The following is a 13,142-nucleotide window of genomic DNA, read 5'->3' as shown; positions in this document are numbered from 1 at the left end:
GGGGCCCCATTACGCGCCTGACGTTGAAGCTCCCAACTACCAGTAAGCCCACCCTCTGCGACTGCCTGGATCTTGCAGACTGAAGGGAAACCTCTGGAACAGGACAAGCAGCCATCTCCGGCCGAAGATCAGTATCAGCCGGAGACAGAGCCTGAAACCGGTTCGTGAGACAAACTGGAGAGGCCTTCCGTTCAGCCCTCCGGAATGTCTTTCGCCCCCTGCCACACCTCGAGACGACCTCCCACTCTACCACAGGTGAGGGATCTGCCTCAATGTGGGCAGTATCCCGGGCAGTCACAGTGGTAGTCCGATCGGGGGATGCGTGGGACGAGCTGGCCGTCCCCGACAAACCCCCATCCGAACCCCCCACAGTGATGCCCATTGGCAACAGCCTCAAGCTGTGTGACCGAAGCCAACTCTGCCTGAAGCTGGGAGCGGAGGGATGCCAACTCAGCCTGCATCCGAACACAGCAGTTGCAGTCCCTGTCCATGCTAAAAACTGTTGTGCAAAGAACGTCTGAATTAATCTACAGAGATCACAAACAAATCGACACAAAATTTGAACGGTTATTAAATACAAGATTGTGTAGTAAATGCAGTAATGCTACTACTTGCGCACTGCTGACACACTGCTTGGCGGTGGAAGGGGACTACGTGATTTTACACTATTCAGGTACTAAAACGCGATGCTACAACTCTCAAATACTATAATACGCCCGAAATTTATGAATTAAAAAATGCAAGTACCAAAAACACGTAAAGAAATTAAGAATTAAGTTATGTAACAAATGATTGAGCTAGGAGTATACAACTTTCTGCTGGCAGCTGCTTATCCAACGGCGGCAGGGTGCACACTGGCTGTGACCAACCGACACTGGCCTTTCAAAACAAAAACAGAAGACAGACGACTACGCGAATTTTCACTATTCGGGTACTAAAACGCGATGCTACAGCTCTCAAATACTATAATACGCCCGAAATTTATGAATTAAACAATGCAAGTACCAAAAACACGCAAAGAAATTAAGAATTAAGTTATGTAACAAATGATTGAGCTAGGAGTATACAACTTTCTGCTGGCAGCTGCTTATCCAACGGCGGCAGGGAGCCTTCGGCCACTCCGTGTCCGTTGTGAGAGGTAATGCCTGAAATCTAGTATTCTCGGTACATTCTTGACACTGTGAATCTGGAAATATTGAATTCCCTAACGATTTCTGAAATGGAATATCCCGTACGTCTAGCTCCAACTACCACTCCGCGTTCAAAGTCTGTTGATTCCCGTCGTGAAGCCATAATTTCGCTGGACACCTTTTCACATGAACCACCTGAGTGTAATTGACAGCTCCGCCTATACACTGCCCTTTTATCCCTTGTGTACGCATACTACCGCCATCTGTATATGTGCATATCGCTATCTCCTGACTTTTACCACCCCAATCTATAATACGTCTCAAAGTTTCCAGTGTCACCAGGTCTCTTCCAGGCGTACAGCTTTCTTTCATGATTCTTAAACCAAGTGTTAGCAATGATTAATTCGTGCTCTGTATGCCACCAAGCGGCCTCTTCTTTCATTCCTTTCCTCCAGTCAATATTCTGCTACTACTCTTTCTTTGCTTAGTACTGAATTCCAATTCCCAATTACTACTAATTTGTCTCTCCCTTAACTATCTGAATAGTTTCTTTCATCTTATCATAAATTCTTTCAACTTTTTCATCAGCTGTGGGGCTAGTAAGTACCTGGTGATCAAAAAGTCAGTATAAATTTGAAAACTGAATAAATCACGGAATAATGTCGATAGAGAGATACAAATTGACACACATTCTTGGAATGACATGGGGTTTTATTAGAGCCAAAAAAATACAAAAGTTCAAAAAATGTCCGACAGATGGCGCTTCATCTGATCAGAATAGAAACAATTAGCATAACAAAGTAAGACAAAGCAAAGATGATGTTCTTTACAGGAAATGCTCAATATGTCCACCATCATTCCTCAACAATAGCTGTAGTCGAGGAACAATGTTGTGAACAGCACTGTAAAGCATATCCAGAGTTATGGTGAGGCATTGGCGTCGGATGTTGTCTTTCAGCATCCCTAGAGATGTCGGTCGATGACGATACACTTGCGACTTCAGGTAACCCCAAAGCCAATAATGGCACGGACTGAGGTCTGGGGACCTGGGAGGCCAAGCCTGACGAAAGTGGCGGCTGAGCACACGATCACCACCAAACGACGCGCGCAAGAGATCTTTCACGCGTCTAGCAATATGGGGTGGAGCGCCATCCTGCATAAACATCGTACCTTCCAGCAGGTGTTTATCAGCCAGGCTCGGGATGATGCGATTCTGTAACATATCGGCGTACCTCTCACCCATCACGGTAGCAGTTTTGCTGTCCAGCGCCATCTGTAGGACATTTTGTGAACCTTTTTTTTTTGGTTCTAATAAAACCCTATGACATTCCAAGCATGTGCGTCAATTTTTACCTCTCTATCTACATTATTCCGTGGTTTATTCAGTTTTCAAATTTATACTGATTTTTTGATCACCCAGTATATAAACTTGTAATACTGTGTATGTGTTGGGTTCCTATCTGTTTTGCCTACGGTAAAGTTTCACTGTGCTGTTCATAGTAGATTTCCTATTTTCGTATTCATTATTAGACCTACTTTCCCAATGTTCCTGTTCCTCTTGCGATCGAACTTCAATAATTCACGTTACATCTAACTTCAACCCGTCTATTTCCCTTCTCAAATTTTTCTACGTACCTGCCCGGTTAAGAGATGTAACATTCCACCCTTAGAGTGGCAGTTCTGCTTTTCTTGATGACATTCTCCTGAGTGTTCCCCGCCCATAGATCCGAATGGGCGACTACTGTAGCACCAGAATATTTTACCCAAGATGTTGCAAACATCATTTTTCCATACAGTAGTGCTTCTTGGCCCCGGGGAAAATAACGGCTGTTGTTGCTCTTGTTTTCAGTCGTTCGCGGTAGCAGCATAGTTAAGACGATATTGGCGAACGTTAGAAAACCAGGTCAGTTGTCCCTTTAACTACTGAGAAGGCTGCTGCGTATCTTCAGGAACCACATACTTTTTCGATTTTATGTTGGATAAATTACGACGTTATCGAGTTTTCGATAGTTTGTTGTTATTATAGTTATTGAATTAATTGCATGACACATCAAAATTTTTAGACATAAGCTTTTCATAGGCTGTATTTTTATGAATTGTAATTTCTTGGACTTGATGCTAAAGCAATGTACTGTTAATTGATGTAACAAATTATTATTATTATTATTATTGCTACTGTTATTACATTAAAATATTTTGTATGTTTTAAGGGAAGTAAAAAACATTATTGTTATGTTAAAACATTTAATATGTATTTAGTGTTGTTGTTTTGAAATCGTGCACATACGTGTCATATTAAAAAAAGGGGCGCGACCAGGTTATATTTGTGTGGAGAGAGAAACAGAGACAATAACAGACTGTGACGTTTTCACGCAGCCGTCAGCCGTTGGTCGGTATACGGAATTTTAGGTCGCTCCAGAGGGAAAGTTAATCAAAACGCAAAGCTGCAATGCAAGGGCTGCAATGTACTTACAGTTATGCACAGCTTGTTGCACGCTGGGATGAAGACTTCGTTGTCACCAAACATCGTAAGCCGACAGCTGACCAGGCGACACCAGGGAAACGCGTCCTCTCCGCACGGCAGCCCGCAGGGAACTAATAGGTACCAGGGGCTCCTGTGAAAGTGCGGGCAAGGGTCTGAATGAGGCGGAAGGGAACTCACCCTCGAGTTGCGGAATTCGTAGCACCCGAGGGGTGCGGCGCCTCAGATGTCTTGTTTTCCTGCGAGAATCAAGCGACACGTGTCCTTGCATAATCCTTGAAAAACAGAGTACACCTAATCTCTTTGTATTTATGAGACAAACTCATTGGAGCTTCACAACTTGACTAATATGTTTTTAAATTAAGGACAGCCAGTGAAGTTAATTAATGGTCTCAAAATCACTAATAAACTTACCGTGAGCAAACGAGTATGGATAGACGAATGTGGAAAAAGAAGGTGTCTTTGAGCGGAAGATTGGTTTTAAGACTGCAGTGCTTTGCTAAGGATCATCCCTGTCTTCCTTTGATTTTTGACCTAAAGGAGAATATAAAGCTTAAAGTGGTCTTCAAACAACGGCGCAACTTAGTATTTTTCACATTAATAAATCATATTAGAGCTGACAGAAGCGGTATAAGACAGACGAAATCCTACGGCACACTGGGGAACAAATCTCGGACATTAGAATCGTATTCATCAAGCTGAGTGAACTGCTTTCAGAACACCATTATTCCGAAAAAAATTGTGGAAGCAGAGTTTCTGGATTTGGTTTTGTCATTGTAAGAACTTTGTTACTTGTCAACAAGTTACAGCCAACAATAAAAGATATAGTGATCTTTTCACTCAAACGGACAGCATTTTTAGCTGTAATTAGACTTGTTACAGCTTACAAATTTTGACAAGTATTGACATACCTATAAAATGCTCCCTGCCGCCGTTAGATAAGCAGCTGCCAGCAGCAAGTCGGATACCCCTAGCTTACTTATTTGTTACATTGTTTAATTCTTAATTTCTTTGCGTGTTTTTGGGCACTTGCATTGTTTAATTCATAAATTTCGGGCGTATTATAGTATTTGAGAGTTGTAGCATCGCGCTTTAGTGTTTACTTCGTAGATTCTTACTTAAATTGCGTGTGAGTTTCGTATAGGAGGTGTAATTTCGAGTTTTAGTTACTGTAGTCGTCAATTCAGTCGATGATAAATTCTTCTCGGGTTGACAGCCGAGTCAATGCGTTGTTCTCCAGCAACGTTTCAGCAAGTTTCCTACTTGCCATCTTTAGGCGAAGTAAGAAACTTGCTGAAACGTTGCTGGAGAACAACGCATTGACTCGGCTGTCAACCCGAGAAGAATTTATCATCAAGATTCGCCGAGAAAGCCTGCATTCTCATGTAGCGCAATCATTAGGCATTTGCACAGGTTAGTTAATACATTCTTTGCGTGTTTCGCTTGCGTTATCTAGGCACGGACTCGTGTTTCAGTAACTGTTGTTCAACATCGATTAGAATGGACAGGGACTGCGATTGCTGTGTTCGGATAAGGGCTGAGTTGGCATCCCTTCGCTCACAGCTGCAAGCGGCGCTAACTTCGGTCGCGCAACTTGAGGCTGTTGCCAATGGGCACCACTGTGGGGAACCGGACTTGGGTATCACGTGGATGTCAAACTCGTCCCGTCTGTCCCCAGATCGGTCTGCCGCTGTGGTTGCCCCGGTTGCTGCCCGCAGTGGGGCTGAGCCCTGGCCTGTGGTTGATTGGGAGGTCGTTCCAAGGCGTGGCAGGCAGCGAAAGGCGTCCCCAGAGGCTGATCAGAAAGCCTCCCCGGTGCGTCTGACAAACCGGTTTCAGGCACTGTCTCTGGCTGAGCCAGATGCAGCTGGCTGCCCTGTTTCAGAGGATCATTCTCAGCCTTCAAGGTCCGGGCAATCGCAGAGGGTGGGCTTATTGATAGTTGGGAGCTCCAATGTTAGGCGCGTAATGCGGCCCCTTAGGGATATGGTGGCTAAGGAGGGGAAGAAATACAGTGTGCACTCCGTGTGCATTCCGGGAGGAGTCATTCCTGATGTGGAAAGGGTCCTACCGGATGCCATGAAGAGCACAGGGTGCAGCCAGCTGCTGGTGGTGGCACATGTCGGCACTAATGACGTGTGTCGCTTTGGACCTGAGGAAATTCTCTCTGGATTCCAGCGGCTATCTGATTTGGTGAAGGCTGCCGGTCTTGCTTACGAGACGAAGGCAGAGCTCACCATCTGCAGCATCGTCGACAGAACCGGCTGCGGACCGTTGGTGCAGAGCCGGGTGGAGGGTCTGAATCAGAGGCTCAGACGGTTTTGCGACCGTGTTGGCTGCAGGGTTTCAGAAAACATCGCTCTTGTGCAACGCAGCTAGCTCTTTATTCGCACGAAGTAATGGCCGCTATCGACAGGGGCTCTCAAGTTGATTCCGTATTTCTGGATTTCCGGAAAACTTTTGATACCGTTCCTCACAAGCGACTTCTAATCAAGCTGCGGGCCTATGGGGTATCGTCTCAGTTGTGCGACTGGATTCGTGATTTCCTGTCAGGAAGGTCGCAGTTCGTAGTAATAGACGGCAAACCATCGAGTGAAACAGAAGTGATATCAAGTGTTCCCCAGGGAAGCGTCCTGGGACCTCTGCTGTTCCTGATCTATATAAATGTGCTGGGTGACAATCTGAGCAGTTATCTTAGGTTGTTCGCAGATGATGCTGTAATTTACCGTCTAGTAAGGTCATCCGAAGACCAGTATCAGTTGCAAAGCGATTTAGAAAAGATTGCTGTATGGTGTGGCAGGTAGCAGTTGACGCTAAATAACGAAAAGTGCGAGGTGATCCACATGAGTTCCAAACGAAATCCGTTGGAATTCGATTACTCGATAAATAGTACAATTCTCAAGGCTGTCAATTCAACTAAATACCTGGGTGTTAAAATTACGAACAACTTCAGTTGGAAAGACCACATAGATAATATTGTAGGGAAGGCGAGCCAAAGGTTGCGTTTCATTGGCAGGACACTTAGAAGATGCAACAAGTCCACTAAAGAGACAGTTTACACTACACTCGTTCGTCCTCTGTTAGAATATTGCTGCGCGGTGTGGGATCCTTACCAGGTGGGATTGACGGAGGACATCGAAAGGGTGCAAAAAAGGGCAGCTCGTTTTGTATTATCACGTAATAGGGGAGAGAGTGTGGCAGATATGATACGCGAATTGGGATGGAAGTTATTACAGCAAAGATGTTTTTCGTCGCGGCGAGATCTTTTTACGAAATTTCAGTCACCAACTTTCTCTTCCGAATGCGAAAATATTTTGTTGAGCCCATCAAAATAAAATAAGAGAAATCAGAGCTCGAACAGAAAGGTTTAGGTGTTCGTTTTTCCCGCGCGCTGTTAGGGAGTGGAATGGTAGAGAGATAGTATGATTGTGGTTCGATGAACCCTCTGACAAGCACTTAAATGTGAATTGCAGAGTAGTCATGTAGATGTAGATGTAGAAAAGAGCGAGGAAACTGAATTCTTTACATATTTATCGTAATGAAACAAAATCAAAAAATGAAAAATGAAACTGCAGGGGAAGGAAAAGGTTTTCAATCTGGGTAATGTAGAAATCAGAAGTTTTCCACGTCCGACAAGACGAATACTGGGCTGGTACCCACATACTTCCTAAGTACATGATTCATAAACATTTCACGTGGAAAGACACAAGACGCAGACAGATGTGGAACACAAATTTTGTTCCAGGGGGAGGGAGGGAGGGAGGGAGGGAGGAGAAGGCGGTCCAAGGGGTGGCTACAGGAAGGACATCGGGACACGGGACACTCTTTACCACTGATGTCGCCATATCCAGATTAACATGCTGATACCTTGTAGATACAAATGAAGAAGAAAGTAGAGTAATGTAGAAACCGGTACCTTTAAAGCACATGCTGCAGCCTACAACCTTTATGATACAACCTCTCTTAAGGGACAAGTACGGCACTATATACTTCAGTGAAACTGAAAGAAAAGTAGTAGTCATTGCTTTAACTCTGATAGCAATGTTGTGCCGTACAGAAAAACTGCAGATATTAAAATGAATCTTTCTGGTATATTTATGCTATGCGTCGGACTGGCTATTTTACTGGTGATTATCGTATCAGTTTAGTACTCCGAACACGCTTCATTGACTAACTAGACACTTCAAATCTTCAGTGAACACTGTTAAATCGATACAGAAACTCTTCGCCATTCCTCGTTTAATACGCGACCCTGGGAGAAGAGAGAGGCGGAATATCGGTTGTGGCTCTTGCCTTGAGTAGGGCCGTTAGGCGGCCTCGGATAGTGCAGGTGATAAAATCATGGAAAGCGCCCAGGATCGACTCTTCGTAGGGTAGACGGTTTTAATTTACCTGATAGCTTTATTATAGCACACATTTCGCTACAGAGCTAAGAGTTTTGTATATAAGTTGAAGAGTATTGCACAATACGCTTTAAACTGGTCTGTATTCAGCAGACTTATGAGCTATGAGCGAGACCGGCCGTGGTTCAGCAGCCGGTTAGTATGCTGTTCCGTATGCAAAGAGTTCTTCATCACAAACTTAACACGTAGCGAAAGCCTTGTTTGGCAACGTTCAACTTATTCGAATGTAATATTCTATCTACTGACACGACAAAAAACCTTAAGAAGTTTAGGTCTTGCTTTAAACCAGTAAACAGATGAAATCCTTCCGCCCAGTCACTCAGTGATTATACTTATACCGAAACGGGATATGAAACAGAGAAGCTCGAAATACTTAATTCCCTTTTGCAGCATTGTTTCACTGAGGTATATTGTACTAAGGTTCCTCTTTTCAATCATCATATTATCAATGAAATGAAGGTTGTCAAAATAGATGGTCGCGAGGAAGAAGATCAGCTAAAATCGCTGGGCGTGATGGGATGCCAATACTGGTACTCTACACTAAGTCTTTGAAACACTTTATTTCCTTTCTACCACAGTCTGCCCTAGGTCATTAGAGGAACGAAGCGTTCGTAGTGACCCAAAAAATTGGCACGACATTCCAGTTTTCAAGAAACAAAACAGGCGTACATAACCAATGGCCTATATTGTTGACGTCGATTTATTATAGCATTTTGGAACACATTTTTGCGATAGTTTGTTATGATGTTTCTTGAGGCCGAAGTCGCCTCTGTAGGAATTCCACAAACAAAAATTGTGTGAAACCTTATCCACTCAGTCCGCGTAAAGCGAAATCGAGCAAATCCAGATTGACGCAGAAGAGAAATTGTAACATTCGGTTAGCTCGAAAGAATTGTAGGAGAGGTGGCCAGATTAATTTTACCTATTGGTGCAATAACACACCAGAAATGGAGAGAAAATTTGATCCAAAATGGGATATTCAACCCGTGGTATTTATAAGTGAACGCAGGAAGTGGTTGCCAGAAGAGTTCTCAGAAACAGTAACGATAAGGCTAGTGGACGAGCGGCTGGTAGGAGAGTTCCGAGGATGGGCAGTCAAGGCACTGGAGGGATGTGATGCATTTGATGAACTCAAGATAAGATTTCGGTCCAAGGACTGGTTTAAGAAGAAGCAAAGGGAGAATTGAATTAATTTAGAAGTGCTCGAAATTACTCTACTCTAGATATTCCACGAAGGAATATTGTGAAATCTTGTGTACGATAATAGAATAGTTTGAACAGCCTGTCGGGGAAGAAGATATGATCTATGACCAATACAGGAAGCTCCCCAAGGAAATGCAGATGAGTGTGAGAGTTACTAGGTGCAAAATAATGCAATTTTTGAGCCGTGTAAATGAAGTCGATGACCGGTGCTGGGGAGACGGAGTTGAGTTCTACAGAGAATGTGGAAGGTCGGGGAATACTTGTTGAAATGCTGTATCGTCCAAACAAGACGCAGCCAGGGCAAAACCACCACAGGCGCAAAGATGCGAACTGGCGCCAGTGCCATAGAGACTCTCCGGTTGCGACGGGCGGCGCTGAGGATGAAGACGTCGACTTCGCCTTGGCCACTTGACGGCCGAATATAATCCGCCAATAACTGGACGACAACGGTCAGAAGCCTACTTGGAAGATAGAAGAGCAGCTCTCGCCCACTTGCTTACAGATCGTCATCCAGGGCTGACTTAGACAGGGAACGTCGTTTAGTGAACTCTTAAAAGTAAATTGCATTTGCTATGTTCTGTGAAGTTTACCTCGATTATTTGCTCTTAGCCATCGAGGGACTTTTTTGTGTTATATTACAAGCAATGTTGCAGACTCATATTTCAACAAGTCACAAAGAGAAGTAAACATTTTAACTCATATGTGTGACTTTGTTACTAATTAGTTGGTGTGTTGTAGAATCTTCGGTCTCCTATCCTGTTACTTGACCCTGGGGCATAGCTGTGTAATAGTGACAGGGAGAAATTGTCTTAGCGGCGTACTGCACCAGAAGCCGTTTCACGAACTCACAAACTTGGTCTATATTAACAACAGTGGCAACTCGGCCTCCACAGCTGTAGCGAAGAGGCCTTCACAAAACTGGCGACGAGGGTTTACAAAATATGGGATCCGAGCTACAACAATCAATCTGGTCATGGCACCGGACGAAGAGGTAGTAGAAGGTACGTTCAAAATGGTAGGGATTGTTAGGAATATGTGTGAGGAAAAGCCAATAGCCTTAACTGATGCTGAGGATGTGAACTCCAAGGATGGTTGCAGACACAACATCGCTCTTACAGTAGTCTACGGAAACCAGTTCACAGATGTTGGCCACTGATAGGATCGTGAATACGATTGGAGTTCACCCGCTCAGTGTCAGTTAAGGTCTGAAGATGGTGTACCGACTCACCGAAAATGATGGTTATATAACAAATAACATTGAAAGAGCGACTGCAGGTGTTCCATTTTATTATATAAGTGAGGAGCCGAAGTCCCTCAGACCTTCCATCAGAAGGATGGACATACAAAAACCCAATAAATATAGACCTCAGAATGTTTATTCAGTGGGAAGAAGACAAGGACATTCGGAGATGATAATATGCGAAGGAGGAAGATAACAGAGTTTGAAGCTCAACGACATTGGACGTAGTGGGCAAAGAAAGAAAAGTGTGCCCAGATGAGAATTTAAATTTTTTTTTCAGAATATGGAGGGAAGCTATGTACCATTGCAGACAACTTGGTGCATTTCAAGGAAGCAGAATGTGAAACAAAGAAGCAAGAGAAAAATAAGAATAAGGAAAATGATTCAGTGTCAGAGGAAGTAGATAATGATGAGGAGAATAGGAATTATGGTGTTGCAAGTATTGTGGGTATGATAGTGAGTTGGAAGAGGAATGCGAATGGGGACGATACAAGAATTTCGAGAGAGGGCCATAGAATGTAAGTTCGCAACAATATTCAGATTAGGATAGCTTTTGAGAGAGAATATCAGTGATAATGAAACTAAGTACAACAATATGCAACAGGTATGTATGGGACAAATGGGAGATAATATTAAGACTGCCTGACTGCCAGAGAGGGAGGGATATAGGAAAATTAGTGAGACATATGTCCAGCTCAGAGAAATGTGAAGGAAAGACAAAAAATAAGAGCCATCAGATGAGAATAATATGCAAGCGATGGGTCCAGAGATGGAACAGGGCGATACAGTACAGTATTTATTAAGGGAGGAGATTGAACTGACATCTTATACATTAGGAACAAACAGAGAAAAAGGTGAAAAGATATGTGGTGGTGAATAGCAAGTCTTCTGCTTTAAATATTAAACAGAAGATGAGTTGGATGAATGAAGAACACGTGACATGTAATGAGTGAGTTAGTTAATAAGTAGTTTTCGAATTACTTTATCATTTGTAAAATGTTAACAAGATGGGGTTAAAAATATAGAAAGTTGTATTTAACATGTGCGCAACTTAAATTTTAGAAATCAGTTTTTTACGCCACTTCGGCGACTTGCGGGTCAATGGGGATGAACACGCTGAGCTACCGTGCCGGCTCCACTCAGCTGCCGGGGGGCGGACTTAGAAATCAGTTAGAGGAACGAACAACGTAGGGTGTCATTGACAAAGAGGGGCAGAGGCAGAACTGAATGTGCTATTTATGTGCGCTACGGTAAAAAGTGAAAGAAACTACCAGGAACGAAACATAGTGGTTCAGTTGCGGCCTGTATAGAGAAAGTGACGGAGTCATAGCAGTTCCTGTAACCGGACCAGAATGACAAAGTGGTTGACAGCTAGTTATTTACAAAAGAACTGTCACAGTAACAACCAAACAGAGAACGAGCTTGGTAGTGTCTCCTGATTTGTTCGTCGTTGCCATAGCTCTCTGTGGACGATAATTATGGCCGGTAGCGTAAGTGTTACCATTTGTTTCCGTCACGCGCTTTTTACTTTGTGTTTATTGTTTTTTATATTAATAAGCAAAAAATGTCTGTACCTAACGGAGAAAGTGAGCAGCAAAGTGATAAGGCTATTATGTAAAACTAAAAGGTTCCTTACGTTAGGCGGCCCTTTATATATCCTCACTCAGTTCTTAGATGGTTCATCGCTTCCAGTCTCTAGGGGAATCTAGTAAGACACCGATCCATATGTAAGCGAAGGGTTCGAAATGAGATAACGCCCTATAGGTATGTAACACACATAACATACATGTGATGCGGTTACGATCTTAACTCACCAAGGTTGCTAGGGAAACTACCGTCGTGTACACTTACTTCTGGTAGTCTATAGTAGCCTACTGTAACTTTAGAACTCTATATGTCACAAAAAAAATTCATACGGCTTTTCCTGTCACTCAGACTCAAACGGTATATTAAAAGTTGTTTACACTTCTAGCGTGTTGACTAACCACATCATTCAGAGCAAATGCGTGCTTTGGAAAAAGCACACTTAACGAATACATCCTCGGACACTTAACGAATACGTGTTATATTACAATACCGTTGAAATTATTTTCGCAATCATTTGTTAGAACATTTATCACCCGGACATAGACCAAACAAAGTATATGGTAATCAAAGCGGAACGGAAATGGATTTATTCCACACAATGCAGGAGCATCAGTTTGGAAAGAAAACAGAAACACAAAAAAAGCTTTAAAGAAGCTACTTAATACTACGTTTGGAACTGCAGCAAAACTTAATTACTCACGGAAGAGGAACTGAATTTAAAATGTTTAAGGCTCTGATATTGAGACTGAAGAGATTTGTATGAACGTAATCTATACTGAAACTTCCTCGTACGGGCAAGTGCTCTAGCGACTAAGCTGTTCACGTACAGATAACGCCCCCCCTCCCCCCCCCCAACCCCTCACAGTTTCACTTCCACCAGTACTTCTTCTCAAAGCTTCACGGAAGTTTTCCTACATACCGTACGAGACTAGTACTCCTGGAAGAAACGATATTGTAAGGAAATGGCTTAGCCACTGCCCGGCAGACTGTTTCCAGAATGAATTCCATTATGCATTGAATGTGCGCTGTTTGAAACCCCCTGGCTGGTTAAAACTGTGTGCCGGAAGCTTCAAATCAGAGCACACATCGCTGCTGAG

The sequence above is a fragment of the Schistocerca gregaria genome, chromosome X (genome assembly GCF_023897955.1).
Source record: "Schistocerca gregaria isolate iqSchGreg1 chromosome X, iqSchGreg1.2, whole genome shotgun sequence".
NCBI lineage: Eukaryota > Metazoa > Arthropoda > Insecta > Orthoptera > Acrididae > Schistocerca > Schistocerca gregaria.
This window is presented reverse-complemented; position numbering follows the sequence as displayed.